Raw genomic sequence first — 16,697 nt, forward strand, 5'->3', positions numbered from 1 at the left:
TGATTTGCAGATTGATGTTCCAGCGACTTTCAGGTATGCAGGTGCCTAGCATCATAGGACAGGTGCGTACGTGCGGGTTGGAAGTGTTGAGCGGTGTCATTCGATAAATTGATGGTGCGACAGTAGATTTGATGGAAGAATCATGGCGAGCCGCGGGATAATACGGGTGGGGGAGGTGCGAGATATAAAGGGACTCATTGATCACGGTGTGGTCGGGCAGGCAGGTAATGGGGTCGAGGAGTAGTTGGCTAGCTCCGAAGGTGCACGAGACAAAACTTTTATCCGGTCTTGGCCCCGCCGTAACTACGTCATCAACCGATCATTCGCCTCGCTTCGATTGCATGCACGTATATATTGATCTAATTTGGGTTTAATAAAGAGTTGACATATCCCGCGGCTGTTGTTCTTGCACTCGCTTCGACTACCTTATGTATTGATCTCGACAGTAATTACTGCTATTGCGGCTCAAGTGCACGTCCTGGGAGTGGTTTGCAGTGGTTTACGCCGGCGCACATGAGAGTAAGTCGAGGCTGTTTGCGCCGACTCGGAGGCGGGCGGTCCGCAGCAGTGGTTAGGCCAATCCGCGCTGGGCCCTGTCGGTAAGGGTGGTTAACGACAGCCTGCATCGCTAACCTCCCTCAATGGCTCTCATTTACTGATCACCGATTCAATTAATTTTGGTTCGAGTACTTAGATTTATAAATACTGTAAAGAATGCCGTAGCTAAGTAAATCGAGGCTACTAACATATAAATGAAGTAAGATTAATGAAATTGTAACCTTGGCTTAGGCAGAAACTATCGCAATCGGACAAAGTCGTTCGCCGTAATTGTAGACTTGACGACTCAGAGCCCAGTTCCACTGCCTTGTTGAAGTGTGCTGTCCTTGCTTGGCCGTATTTCACCAATTTCACCTCATTTGCATCACTGCCATGCTCCTGAAACATTTTTAAGGTTGGTTTTATTGTTATTGGTGGAATAAGAGATGTAATACTGCTCATGTGAGGCGTGGTAAGGTTTGTTTACATTTGGTATTTGGTTAAAAGGCGAGGCTCAGGTGTAAGGGTCTTACCTGAGACCACATAGCCTCAGGAATGTGGCCTGCCCGAACTCATATTTCACATTTTAGGTAGTTCTCTTGCCACCCCAAATCGTGATTAGTAGCATAGTGTCCAGTTTTTAAAGTTTCAGTAATAAAGTTGGAGAGAATAATCGTTTGCATTGTGTTTGACTTAAACGTAGCAGAAATGTCAGAGGTTGTTGCAGCTGTGTTGCCTAATGGCTCTGCACAATGCTGCTGCTGTCGTCTAGCTGCTGATGTGTGTGTTTCACTAGTGTACGCATTATATACCACCGTATTTCTTTGGATATTGGAGAGGTGGACATTGTTTTTATTGTGTAAGGCTGGTGATGCTGTGCACGAACGTAGTCAGATCGTCTGGACTGGGTGAATGCCCTCTCACTAGCCCCTCCTCCAAGTTGCATTATTATGAACCAATTAATTACTTTTTTGGTTAAGGTAGAGGAATGTAGGCATCTGGTATAAGAAACTGATATTGGACTGTAGTATATATAATTATATACTGGTAATTAAATTTAGGTAGGTATTAATTAAATTTAGAATCATTTAGGGATTAACTGGGTGTTTGAAACTAGGAGATCCTATGAGCATCACTAGTTATTATGGAAGCCTCTAAGCTCTAATCTTTTTTGTTAGAAAATTTAAAGTGCCACATGTATTAAGTATTTGATTGAATTCCAATAGTCTGAAGTGCATGCAAATTAATGATTCATCAATGAAGTGAGTTATTGGATAGGTGATGAAAGAAAATAACATGTAGTTGGGTAAATTTATTGTAAATGACATTGGTCATTGTGGTGTATTGTGGCCAGTTATGAAAGTGATTATACTAAAGAAGATGCTATAAACAGTGAGCACTACTTGTTTTGTGGAGACAGGGTGTTGTTGGAAAAAAAATGTTAGATGACAGTGCATTATCTAAAATATGGAAATGTGAAGTGTTGAATTTGATGATGTATAAACTAGACAGATTTTGAAATAGATATGAAAATTGTTGATAATGTGGAGCAAAAACCAAACAAGGAATAATAGTATGAACTTGACTACTTGTGATATAGGCATACTTCTTTACCTGGGCCAGGTATGAAGTGTTGCATTTGATAATGTATAAACTAGACAGATTTTGAAATAGATATGAAGATTGTTGATAATGTGGAGCAAAAGCCAAACAAGAAATAATAGTATGAACTTGACTACTTGTGATATAGGCATACTTCTTTACCTGGACCAGGTATGAAGCTCAAAAACAGAAACATACTTATAGATCATGATTCCATACATAGGTAAAGAGGATAGAAAAATTATTTAACATGATTTGTGAATAAAGTGTGTGTATTTTGTGAAGAATAACCAGAAAGAAAATTAAACTTGAAATTTGTTATAAAAGAAAAGTTGAATAAGGAATTTTTATAAGAGCTAAAGAAATCCACAAGGAATATTTTGTAAGCCCATGAAAGGTCAGTGATTTTTTTTAACTGCAGGTTATATAAGACAGTTTTAGCATTTAAGGGAGACTGGAGAATGGACCAAAAACCTCTGTTGGTATTCATAGTTGTTATTCAAAATCTAGTATGGAAATATTGTCTGGGACTTGAAATAATGAAATACCCCAAGCCTGCTCAATAATTTTGTTCAAGCCTCCTTAGTTTTAGCCAATTTGAACTGTACAATTGTCATGTATAAGCCAGATTGTTAATATTAACAGGGATAATTTACAACTTTTTTTATTTACCTAATTGTAGTAAACGGGGAAGGAGCAGTGCTTGTTGGGTATGGGTTGGTTGAAACACCACCCAAAATACCTGATTTGTAACCCAAAACACACAAAAAACACTGTGTTTTGAGTGTTTTGTATGATTTTAGGTCATGTTTCAAAATATTGTTTCTATTTCAGTTGAGTTCAATGAGAGTTAGAATATTAAAAAAATTCAATTTATATCCATTTATTTTGATACTGGCTAGGATTTTGTTTTCTGGGATCCCCATGCTTTCCCAAAGGATTCTAAACTTTATGAACAATAAGAAGTGTTCATCTCCCACACTTTAGCAATAACCTAACTTCAATAAGAGACATCTAGTGAGTGAATAGTTTTGTGAAAAGTGTTTGTCACACAAAACACTGAAACATCATGAGCAAAGTGTCATCCAAAAACACAGTTCTCTATGATTTCAATAAGTAAGGTATGGTAAATACATTAACATAACTTTTCATATTGATTATATACCACTAGATGTTGTTAGTTACAATTCTGTAATGTTTAGTGTTTAGGCTGTTTTAACCAACTGTTAGGTCCAATCTCCTCCCCTCTAATTTATCATGTCTAGCATCAAATTGTGAGTGTAAGGTTTGAGTAACAATTAAAGTGAGGTGGTACAGCTATTGTCATTCTAACTTTGTGGCTAAGAGGTACCACTGGCCCTTCAATGAAAGTTGGAGTGATTGAAGCACTGAAAACTAGTCACTTATATTACCTGGGTATCTTGTATGGGTTACCTTTTCCTGGGGAGCCACACGTCAGTAGATAGTCAAATAGAATCAAGAAAGGTCTGAATCAGATAGCATACCTGCTGTATTTATATTAGTTTAGGGACAGTGATAAAACTAAGATAGTGATACTGTAAAGGCTTTGGTCACTAGGATATTTTTTAGGAAAACTTATATATGATTATTACTTTTTTCAGTGGCCAGTGTAGAGTCATAAATATAGGAGGTATTCACTTGTGTAGACTTAGGAATTTCTGGAGTGCATTGACCTTGTCCAGCAACACAGTATATTCCTCCACTGCTTAATAAATGACCAACAACCAATTAGTTATATCAGTAAAAGTGCAGATTACCTGAATTTGGGTATACAAGGGATTATTACTGTGCAAGTTATCTCAACTTGAGTATACAAGGGATTATTGTTATTGTTTTACTGTATTTAGCTCTGGATGGGTAGAGGAGCAAGTTGTGTTGCCAGATGGGATGGCTGTACCCCAAGAATGCAGGTCTGTCAGCTCAATTTTGTATATTCTGTAGCCTTTGATATAGTGTATTTTAATGAATGCAATATTGCTTGATTGGTAATTACATGTTTTTATAATATTCAGTGTATGCTTTTCATATAATTTATTAGGCCAAGGTTTCTTACCTCAATTGTTGCATTGCCTTTGAACTGAGTGGTGTGGCAGCACAGTGCTAAGACTGCCGTGAGGTGCTAAGATGGGGGTGACCTATTGGTATTGGATGAGTGTGGGATGGCTGTAGGGGGAGTATGCTTTGATTTGGCCCCTTACAAGTAGGAAAAGTCTCCTTGGTATGTATGTTCTTGCTGAAGTCTAGTTTCATTTCACTTATGTTGGACAATTTAATTCATCTGAGTGTCCTTTGGTTTAGAAAATGTGACTTACGTGTGGGTATGAATTTTGAACATTGTGAAAAAGAATTTTTTTTGAGAGTTTATACTGACGGGTTAATATGAAATAAACTGTACCAAGTCTGTTCTAGAGGAACAATGATAAAAACAAATGTTGCCTCAAGTTTCACAGATTGAGAACCTAGAGCCTTGCAGTGGCTGGCAATTACCTTTGGGTTCTCCCACAGATCACCTCATGGAGAAAGAGATCTAAGACGACCATTGATTTCAATTACAGTAGTCCCTCTATAAAACGGATTGATTGGAGTAACCCCTTGTTGAAATATCCGAGGATCTGATTTATCCTGCTACACGCACAAAATCACTTGCTTTTTAGCATCCAAACTTAATTCATATACTACAGATAATAATTGTAATTTCAAAATACACTTCCTGTATTTATGTATGTTACTCCTATGTTCTGTTATCAAAAATATCTCCTGGAACCTCAGGTGTAGTGATGGGAATTGTTGTCGCCAAGTTCTCTGTACTCTTTGCTTGAGAGATGCTAGGCATGATGGTCCAGGAGCTGCTGTTGCTTGAATGCGTGTCCGACACGATATGGAGACTGGCTGAAGAAGTGGATAACACTGAAGGGGTGGATGCAACTGATTCCTCAGACTGTGTGCGTTGCCTCATCCATGATGTGGGGAACAGTGGTTTGAAAAATGAGGAGATTTTTGTTGAACCTGCTTTGCATCCTGCATCTTGAAAATCTTCGTCGTCATAGTGGTCAGTCAAGGGCTCTCCACCATTATAGAGGAGTCTTAGGCAGGTTGAAATTACTTCTAGCCCAGCTGCCAGAGATGGACCCCACCTGTTGCCTCTTCATCTTTGTCTTCCTCCTCCAGTTCATTCTGCAAACTGCCAGCTCTCCTTGTCAGTCATGTAGTGGTAACCAGACACCTTTAACTCCTCCTGCACCCAGTCCACTATCTCCTCTTGCTCAATTTCTCCCTGTCCAGCTTGATGCATCACGTCCAACATCCTTGAAGTTTCAAACCCCTCAAAATTGTCTTTGCCTGCTGCTGGAGTTTTAGGGGCCATTAGTAGCTTGCACCAGCTATTTCTGAGAGTTGACTGGGGCACCTTCCAAGGCTCAGCCCAGATAATATTGCATCTTTCACTGTGTAAGCCTTGAAATTTTCTTTTGTGTTCTTGGCTCTACAATCAATATAACCTGGCTCATCCATCCCATCCTTGACCAGAACAAGGCACTGCTCGAGGATTATGTTCCTGTCGTGCCTTTTGGCACTTTCAATGATGCCTTGATCCATGTGCTGGATCATTGAGGTAGTGTTGGGTGGGAGGAACAATGTATTTATGAAGCGATCCTTACTATAGTCTGAATGCTGATGACTGAACTGGGGCATTATTGAGAGTTAGGGCCTTCACTTCATCAGATTTTATCCCATATTTAGCTTGGTGGTTCCTTACAGCCAGGTCAAAGTGCTAGTGAAACCATTCTTCAACAATGCCCTGTCAGAAGGAGCCCCGTAATACTCCACTGGCAGCCTGTTCATGATATCCTTGATGGTGCGGAGCTTCTTGATCTTCCTGACAATCACAGGTCTGAGACCGTGTCAACCGTCTGCATTTCCACACGCAAGATAGCCGCTCCTTTATCACTTTGTGTCCAGGAATGCTAAACATTTCCTTGAAGATCTGGGTATTTCTGGGCAGAGCATGCCAGAATAGCCCAGTCTCATCAGCATTGTACACCAGAAACTCGTGTAAGCCTTCCTACTCCATCAACTTGGGCAATTTTGCAATAAAAGGGTCCACAGCTCAAGCATCAGCATTTTGAATGTCCAGGCCTCTCACTGCTGCATGTACCACTTATAAATTGCCTCATCAAAGTTTTCATGGTGGAGTTTTTGTGAGTGAAACACTTCTTGTGCCTTTCCACCTTACATTTTTATTTTTATTTATTTATTTGGTCTGCAGAATATCATGGAGGATGGATCTTTTAAGGTTGGTCATGAGATCTCCCCCCTTGGTGCCTTTTTCATACAACTCTATCACCTTCAATTTCTCACTCATGCTGAGACTTCCTCTTTCCTTTTCCGGATGATGTAGAAAGCACAGCACTAGCCTTGGAAGGCATCACAAAGTACAAAATAAGGAAGTGAATAACACAAATGAGGATTGACTAAATGACCGTATGTCCGATCGGTAGGGAGACACAACATAAACTGACCAAGGAGCAACGTGGGTCAGTATGGGTGGCTGATTTGGCAGGAAATTATACCAGATGCCCGCTGCAGATGTTGTTGCCATCCGATTTAGATAGAAATGATCCGGTGGCTATATAGAGTCAAATTTATCCTGTATCTGATTTATAGAGGGTTTACTGCAGTGTGGTACTTCTGTCTCCTCCTTGTTATAATATGAAGGGAGAGCTTACCTTGTGTTAGAAGATGGGAAAGTACGTTTGAAAATGTATAGAATGAGTTCTTTGACCCAGGCTAGAGAACAAGTATCAAACAGATGGAGGTGAGGGTGTTTACAAGTTTTGAAGATGAGTGACATTAGATTCTGGAGGATATTCATAGATCTATAGGTTGATGTTATCATTAGAAAGATTTCGCTAGTGGTGGTACATGGGCTTTTTATATCCATTATTTCTTGTATCTTGCTGATGCTTAGAGTTGATCATGTTCTTGGATTTCAGGATAATGTCAGAATATTTAGCTTGCATTAAGGTCATTTGGTCTGTAGGACAAATTGTGATGATGGTATCATCTCCATGTACCACATAGTTTTTACCTGTGATGCAAGAAGATGCTGATTTCAGTGGTGCATCAAAAACAATTACGCTGGTCTCCCAGTATATTTGAAGATTGTTCTCATCTGAACAATTTGTTGTCCCAGCTCTTGTGCAGGATGCCCATAGCCTCCAGGTCCCTGGCAGCCACTGGTTCAGCTCATAATTCATTTAGTGAAGATATCTTGTGTTGTCTGTTGGGAGTGAACAAGGAACAATGTAGTATTAGTTATTCTGTTTTTGCTGGTGGTTATATCTTGAGTATTTGGTGTTTGTTCAACTGCTTAACCTCTTCATGAGTAATTTACCAACTCCTGGACCAGAACTAAAACCAAAGTTCTTTCTTATGTAGATGACTCGATGTTATTAATAACTCGGCACAGTAAATACAAAATAGGAACAAAAATCATTCTAGTATACCTGAAAAAACTGGAACATTTGTTCAGAAATAACAATGGAAGCTTCACCCCAGAAATCAACAGTAACTGCCCACCCCAGACAACCATGAGTCAAAAAAACATCCTATAGTGAAGCTAAATGGCCAGACCCTTCCATTGGAAAGAAATACAAAATTCATGGTCTAACATTTGATACCCATGTGATATTCAGCCCACATGTCAAGGATCTGACAGTGAGGATCAACCGTAAAACAAACCTAATGAAAAGGATCTCTAGTACAGACTTTGGGAAACAAAGAAACTAATAACCATCTTTAAATGGTTCATAAGAGCCACTTTAGAGTACATCTCCACAGCCTGGCTTCCAGCAATCAGCAAATTGAATGTAAAAGACTTACAAATACTATAGAATGAAGCCCTAAAAGTAATAATAGGATGCACCAAAACCACCCCATGGGAAACCTGCACTCATGAACCAAAAGCCCTCCAACAGAACATCATATTAAAATGACAGGAATACAATTCTATGCCAAAACCAAACCTTGAACAACACACACCCTTCACACTACATATCACAAGCACAACCAACAGAAAAAAATATATATATTCAACTCAAACACCTACAACAACCTACCACTCAAACCACACAAAACATCAACACACAAACACATTCACATCCTTTTACTTAATCAAGCCCTTCAAGAAAGTCCACCAAACTCGATACTGCAAACCCCCCCCATCAGTACAAATCCCACAAAAAAAAATCATCCCCCACTAAACAAGAATCACGCTAGTACAGCAGTACTCAGGACTCTATCCCTTAATACCAACACAGAATGTGCTTGGCTACAGTCTCAAACTGCCTCAGAAGTAATCAGCACACAAAAGACTACTTCAATACCCCACATGGGCAATACAAAGTGACCTCAGCTCAGTCCACTCGTGACCTCAGCTCAGTCCACTCGTGACCTCAGCTCAGTCCGCTCGTGACCTCAGCTAGAGACCTCGTTTTTCTGCACAGACACCAGCTAGTGAATACCTGTGAATTTTATATCTCCGAATAGTGTTAAGTGATTGTGTTGTGTTTTTGTAATTGTATACGTATAGCGCTATACAGTTACAGATATAAGATAAAGTGCAGGGTTCTATTTAATTTCAAAACAGTTTTCTGTTACCGTATTCCAAAGGTAGGAGAAATAGTATAAGGTAAGCAGAGTAAGCTTCGCGTATTTAGTTTATTAGAGACCGCTTTGATTTTTTGTTGTTGTTGATTTGTATTTTCTCTTTGCCGTTTTTATTGCTAAAGGGGGAGCGAAATGGCTTGTGAAGGTTGCGTGAACCTAGAGGTCCGTCTCAGGATGTGTGAGGAGGAAATTCGGCTTCTCAGGAGTGCGCTCCGTGAGAAGAGTGAACCCTCCCCACAACCCAAAGAGCGTTCCACTTCTTCACCTACTGTCACTGCAGGGCACACGTTCGGTAGACGTGTGCCCTGTGGAGCAACCGCTGGCTCTAGTCAATCGTTTTGCTCTACTGGAGGATGAAGTGGCAGCGAAAGACTAAGCGACGTTGCAAGCTTGTATGTCAATATCGCAGTTGTGCACACAATTGGGATACCACTTTCTTGATCCTTGGTATCTCTTTTCTAGGCACCTTTACGCTTCTGAGATCCACCTTACCCGCAGAGGCAAAGATGTTCTTACAAACCTCATTGTGGGAGTTTGTAATGAACCAGCTCCTTTTTTAGGGTAGAAGGCCAAAGGGAAGGGGAAATAGAATGTACTTGGGAAAACAGTGTAGAGTATAGCATTAATGTAGAACAATGTACCAGTATAGGACAAAATATAATTTTAGGATATAATGTCGCTAGAGGACGAAATGTCACATTATAGGACAAAATGTCGCAATGGGATATAATGACAGTGGAGGACAAAAGATCACGATGGATGTAATATCGCTAGAGGACGAAATGACACATTAGGATGTAATGTCTTAGGACAAAATGTCACAATGTAATGACCAGAATGTCAATGAAGGTCAAAATATCAAGATAACAGTGGAAGACAAAAGATCACGATGAATTATAGTGGAGGAAAAAATATTACGGTAGGATATAATGTCACTGGAGGACAAAATATAATTTTAGAAAGGGATGCCAGACATAATGTCACTGAACGACAGGAGGCCGGTGTGAATCACGGTGACGGAGGGGGACAAAATGTACAAAAGAGATCGGATGACCGTGATCGACCAGATGTCCGTGATGGGGGAAATGTTAATTTTGATATGAGAAATGTTAATGAGGCATTGAATGTCAATGAAGGACCAAATAATAATAATATAGAGCAAGGCATAAATAAAAAACAAAATGATAATATAAGACATGATATTGAAACTCAAAATGTGTCAAAAAGAAATAATCAGGAGTTTCTTAAAACTATGTACTTTAATGCTCGAAAATCTCGATATGATAGGAATAACTGAGACATGGTTAAATGGTACAGAGTTCGAAGCTGAATTTAATAATGCGGGATTTAAACACTTTCATCAGGATAGAAACCACAAGAAAGGTGGGGGTGTTCTATTGTACGTTAAAAACAATGTTCATGCTTGTGTTTTAGAGAAAGTGAAACAGGATGCATATGACAGTTTGTGGGTTGAGTTAACCCAAACAAATGGACAAAAAATGAATATAGGTGTAATATATAGGCCAAAGACATTATCATTAGCAGACGACAAACTGTTATTTCAAGAACTGTCTAGTTTCTGCAACCGGGATTTATTGATAATGGGTGATTTCAATTTTACTGACATTGATTGGATGACCCTTGAACATGGCCATATAGGTAGTCGCTTGATTGATTTTCTTGGTGACAATTACTTAATTCAGCATGTAAAAGAGCCCACAAGATATGGAAACTTACTCGATTTATTGATCACTAGCCGCGAAAGCATGGCAACTGATGTAGAAGTCGGTGAATCTGTTGCAAATAGCGATCACAACTTAGTTAGATTCAAACTCCTAAACAATTTTAGAATAGATACTTGTGCTTCTAAAATACCAGCTTACAGATAAAATTAACTGTAGATCAGATGTGGGAAATATTTCAAAATACGCTCTCTGTCTGATTTTCATTTATTATTAGATATATGTCAATTTATTATCATTTACTATTTACCTGTTTGTTTGTTATTCAACTATACCAATGCATTTATTTATGTATTTTAATTGTTATTTACATTGTTATAGTTTTAATTTATTATTAATATGAGGGTTTTTTTTTTTTTTTTTTTTTTTTTTTTTTTTTTTTTTTTTTTTTTTTTTTTTTTTTTTTTTTTCCTGTTGGCATGCTTTGCCTTTGTTATCCTTTGTAAAAAACAACACAATATCTCTTCTGTAAGTGATTTATGGTCCTGACCAGAGGCCACATGTCTTCTGCAAGAGAGACCTGGGGCAAGGGATTGATTGGTGTCTGTTGCCGGATCGATTCTTTGTTGCTATTCACATAGCAAGAGATGATGATCTGATCATAGTGTTACTCATGTCCTTGATTTCAAAGGGAAAGTTAGTGGATAGTTTGTATTTTGTTGAGAAGTCTTTGTTTGGTAGTCTGTTTATGTGCTGTAAATTCATGAATTTGCATAAAATGATTGGTATACTTAATTTATATTTATAATGATTAAACAAAATACCCCAATTTATGTTTGCATAAAAAATAGTAGCCATCAGCTTGCATAACTGAAATTTTTACATCTACTATACATAAGGTTCATCATATATGTATTCACATATTGGAGAAACATATGTTGGAATGTATTGGTGTAATTTTCACTGATACTATCAATGGAGAATAAAATAGTTTCATAATTTTATCAGTTCACCAGCAGGCTTAAACACCACTGATACTTTTCTTTCAAGTCTTTGGTGTTTACATTTATTGATATTTCATTCAGCACTCAAGAAAGTTTCAGAAAAAAGTAAAGGAACACAGAGAACATGAATAGCCATGCTATTATCCTATCCACAATAGACCGAAGTTGTAAATTATATTGACAGAATATTGTTCTTGGTTAGTGCCATGCACATTTATCACCTATTTTAGAAAAAAAAACTCCATCTTATGTGAGCCTCTGACCATTGGACATGATTATATTTCTCAGTAAATAGATGAATTTTGCTTTTCCAGAGAATATAATGCATAGCTTTTTCATTCATTAACTCTCATTTCAATGAACACCTCTTGAGCTCCCAAACATTAGAATTAACAAGTAGAAATTCCTCCAATGCCATCTTCACTTGTGTCCAATGTCTTGCAAGTGTTGCTTAGGCATGTTGAGGTTACTTTTCAGAAATGAGGTGATAGCATCCATATACAGATGTATTAGTTTTTTCATCATCAGTAATAAAATCAGTTCTCTTTATGCGAATATTATACAATGTTTAGTTTTCGTGACTGTGTTTTTAACGTCATAAAAACTTACAACTTGCTAAGAAGAATTTTCTGAATATCATATTGTAGTACAAGATTTGTATATATTTCATTGCTCAGTGCAGTTACTGTAGGACTGATATTAAGTGTGCATCTTCACACATTGAACAAGTTAAATTGTAATTCTGCATTACAATTGAATCTTGGTAGTGAGTCCAACCACTGTGAGCATCAATTACCTCATTTAGGCCAGCCATCTTTTAGGACAAAAAGGGCATACCAGTCAGAGCCTGACCTAGCAAAGAAACATTGCTTTTGTTGGTGGTTGTACATCAATAAAAGTCTATAGATCCAGGTATCATAGTAATAATCAAGTTTGCCAGATACTCCTTTTGGACATCATCCAGCAGTAAAACAGTATTAATACAGAATAGGCCTGGACACAGAGGCAAAGTGCCCTAGATGCAACCATCACACAGAAGATAAGGGCATCTCATTCTACTATGCCCCACACTAACAATCCCTGGATAAGAACTCAATATTTCTTCCCTGAGTCACTTACAGGCCTGACCAGTGTCAATAGCTGGGAGCCATGGGTTGTCCGCAAAAGAGGCATGATGCAAGAGGTTGATTGCATGATTGATTTTTTTGTTTTGAAATAGATTCTATCACTGAAATTATTTTTAATTTGTTGGTCTTGCAATGGGCAGGATACAGGGATGACCTGTCATCCATGAGGAGCTAAGATGAGATTGGGGGAAAGGGTGGTGGATGGGAGTAGGTACTGTATGCCTTTGAGTTGGCTACCTCCCTGATACGGGTTTTCGCATTTGGATTAACAATGGGTTCCTGCAAGTGGTGTCTCAGTAAAGCAGATGTCAAGGAGAATCATCTCCCTGCTGCCCATATACAGGATTCATACACACCCTGGCTTTTATCTTGGATGTAGTCGCAGCCATGATGTGCTGACACTTGGTCTTTGGACCTGGCCCAAGATCTTTATCATCTTTATTTTGTCTATGTTTTCATATAAGAAGTGCCAACAGCAACAAGCTGCACTTCTCTTGCTATTGAGCCAGTGATATTGAAACAGTCCTACACATAATAATCCAATATTTCGTCCCATTAAAGTCTGTGGGAGGGCCCAGGGACCATTCAAGGCAACAAATATTATTATTGTCCTTGTATCTATGGGAGGGACCAATGTCCGTTGCTGTAGCTGATGTAGGGTTGATGATTTCCAGTCAGTGACATTCGAGGCAACAAATATTATTATTGTCCTTGTATCACTCAGCATTGCATTCCTTCCAGACAGTGTCACTGATATTGTCTTTGTAATGCATGTTTCTTCATGATAGATACCATGTTTCTGTCTGCATTGCTATCAGTATTGTGCTTTTTTGTGGAACTAGTTTGCTGCTAGGTTAGTGAACAACATGGAAGTCTTGCTATTAAGGCAGGAGTAATATGTGAAGTATGCCTATTTGTAGGGTTGATATCTTTATTAGTATAGAGATGGTAGAGAGAAGAGAAATAGGTCAATAAAATGTTAGTTTGGTGATTTTGTTTGAAGATAGGTATTATGTATCTTCTGAAATTTAAATCTTTTCATTGAGAATGGTTGTATTTAGGCCTACCTAGTTGTATCTTATGGGAAGGGGAGCTATGCTCATGGTACCACATCTTTGTATCTTGCAGTGTCTAGTTTTGCTCTTAAATTCGTGTATAGTTTTTGCACACACTATTGTTTCATCCAGTTTGTTCCAGATATCCATCACTATATGGATTTTTTTTTTTTTTTTCTCTCACTCTTCTATAACTCCTTTTTGAGTTTCTTTTCATGTTCCCTTGTATTTCTCTTATCCCAATCTAGTAAGTCTTCTTTATCAAGGATTTCTATGTCTTCCATGATTCTATAGATCATTAGCAAGTCCCCTCTTCTCGTCTTTGTTCCCGAGTCCATAATTTTAGTTTTGACAATTTCTCCTCGTATGACAGTTTTGAAAGAGTTGGGGCTATCTTTGTAGTTTTTATCTAGATTCTTTCAATTTTCTTTATATTCTTTTTGGTACTGGGTGACCATAGTGTCACAACATACTCCAGTCTAGGCTTTATCAGGGTGACTGGTATTTTCTTCATTACTTTGTCCAAGTAGGTAAAAGCCACCTTTATTGATCTTCGCAATTTGTAGGATTCTCCAACAATTTTGTTTATATGTTTATCAGGAGACATGTCATTTGTGATGATTACTCCCAGGTCTTTTTCTGATCCCACTTTTTTTACTTCCTTCATCCAAGTAGGTAAAAGCCACCTTTACTGATCTTAGCAAGTTGTAGGATTCTCCAATTTTGTTTATCTGTTTATCAGGAAACATGTCATTTGTGATGATAACTCCCAGGTCTTTTTCAGATCCCACTTTCTTTACTTCCTTTGTACCAATTTTATATTGTCCTGATATATATATATATTTTTTTCTTCCCAAGTTCCATTATGCTACATTTCTTGATGTTGAAGTCCACTTCCCACTTCTGATTCCATTTCCAAACCCTGTTCAGATCTCTGCAGCAATTCACAATCCTTTTCAGTATTCACTTTCCTCAGCAATTTTGCATCATCTGCAAAGAAGCTCATGTAACATTCCATATCTTCACCCATGTTATTCACACAAATAGCAAACATTATAGGAGCCAATACTGATCCCTGTGTATGGATGATGCTGTGATGCATGGAAGGGAGTGGTTGGGGGATCAGGGGGATGAGGGAGTATGTGTGAATGATATTTTGACACAAAGGTATATCTCTGTCCTCTCTTTCTGCATGAGGGGATGGAGGGGGTGGGGGGATCACCGAGTAAATGAAGCAGCCATACTATGGATGTGCTGTGTCTTGCTGCAATGCTTCTGACCCAGGGCAGTGGGTGAAATGTGGGGACGACCCATTATCCAGGAGGAGCCAAGAAAAGAGGGAGGGGAGGGCTGGTGAATGGGAGTGGAGTATGTAGGGATGAAATGGGTGGGAGTGGATTTATGCCATTGGCTTTGCCTGCCCCCCCTTGTAAGAAGGAAGAGGCCCTTGGTATATGTATGTCTAGAAACAAGTTGAGTATGGTTGTCAGTACAATTATGGTTGATCAGTGTTTCTGATGGTATTATGAAATATTGTTTGAATTCTTTAGGAACTGGATAGACTTTCATATCAACTCAAGAAAGGTGGTTTAATTTTTATGTCTAGTATTACACTGCCACCCCGTCTGGGGTATTGGCTGCATGTTATTGTGGCAAAGTAACATGCAGTTGATACTTTAGGGTCTATATGGGGCACCCCTATTGACCAAAGCCACACATCATTTTGTCTGTGATAGAGGAAGACTGTTCATAGAGAAATGATGACACTTTTATTATACTGCGACTGCCCCTCCATTGTATTGACCCCCAACCCCTCGTTACTGTCCTATATCATTTCTTTGAAAATTTCCTTTCCTTGTTTCGCCTACCCTGTGGTGGGAAAAAAAAGCTGCCACCAAGTCTTCCCACTTTAGTCGTAAGAGGCTACAAAAAAAGGGACTGGGGATAGGACTAGGAATCCTTCTACCTGTAGCCCCACAGGGGACATTAAAAAAAAAAAGTAAAGGCATAAGAGGGTCTAGGAGTTTTCCAACCAGTACCCTAAGGTTTGGGTCTTTTAATGTGTGTGGATGTGGTACAGATGAGAGTAAAAGGAAAGAGATAGGAAGTATGTTTGTGAAAAGAAAGATGGATGTGCTGGCTTTGAGTGAAACTAAATTGAAAGGGAGGGGCGAGTGTGAGTTCAGGAGTGTAGTTTGGAGGTTCTCAGGAGTGAAGAAGGGATGAAGGAGAGAAGGGGTTGCTATACTAGTAAGTGGAAATAAGTAAGCATGTAATGGAGTGGAAGGAGGTTTCTTCAAGGTTGATGTGGATGAAGGTGAAGCTGGGAAGGGAGATGTGGGTCTTTGCAAGTGCATATGGGCCTGGTAGTGAGAAAAGCATAGAGGAAAGGGAAGCTTTTTGGATAGATTTAAATGAGTGCATAGAGGGCTTAGGAAGAAATGTCATTGTAGTTGTATTGGTAGACCTTAATGCTAGGATAGGAAAGGAATCAATAGGCAGAGTGGGACGTATGGAGTTCCAGGAAAAAATTGTAGTGGAGAGTTGTTGTTGTTGTTGTTGTCATTCCCTAGACTGTCTGTCCGAGCAGTCCCGTCTCCCCAAGGAATGCCACAGCCGAAACTGGGTTTTCCCACAAATCCTTTATAGAGTGTATGTTGTGTTGTTTGCGTGCATGATTGTGTATAATGCAGTCTTCCATTATGTGTTGTATGGTATGGGGTGAAGTGTTACATCCTGGGCAGCTGTTCACAATGCAGTCATCCAGCCTCTTCTGGTAGCTTAGAAGTGCTGGGTGGTGGCCGCACCGCAGTCTGGCCAGGTGGACTCTGTCCTCTCATGGGAGAGAGGATTCAAAAGGGTGGATATCAGGGTGTCTGGCATGCAGCAATGTGTTGTCTTTCAGTGTGTTAATGGAGCGGTGAGTGATATGATTATGAATATATTTCCAGAGGCTGGTATTTGGTGGTTGTGGAGGAAGAGAAGAGAGTATCTGTGTGTGAT

The 16,697-nt window shown here is 39.1% G+C and overlaps 1 protein-coding gene across 15 annotated transcripts in view; it reads left to right on the forward strand.

Annotated features, from left to right (window-relative positions):
- Positions 1–557: 557 nt before the first annotated feature.
- LOC143032483 (uncharacterized) overlaps positions 558–16,697 on the forward strand; it is a 111,533-nt gene continuing 95,393 nt past the window's right edge. For 6 of the 15 annotated variants that reach the window (XM_076197338.1, XM_076197334.1, XM_076197341.1 and 3 more), the window contains exon 1: positions 560–952. The gene's annotated coding sequence lies outside the window, so the exon portion shown is untranslated. Of the gene's footprint in view, positions 953–1,972; positions 2,537–4,007; positions 4,071–16,697 lie in introns of those variants that run through there. The other 9 variants (XR_012967113.1, XR_012967114.1, XM_076197344.1 and 6 more) reach the window with 5 other exon arrangements.

The sequence above is a fragment of the Oratosquilla oratoria genome, chromosome 13, assembly GCF_046742065.1.
Source record: "Oratosquilla oratoria isolate Oo_2021 chromosome 13, ASM4674206v1, whole genome shotgun sequence".
Lineage (NCBI taxonomy): Eukaryota > Metazoa > Arthropoda > Malacostraca > Stomatopoda > Squillidae > Oratosquilla > Oratosquilla oratoria.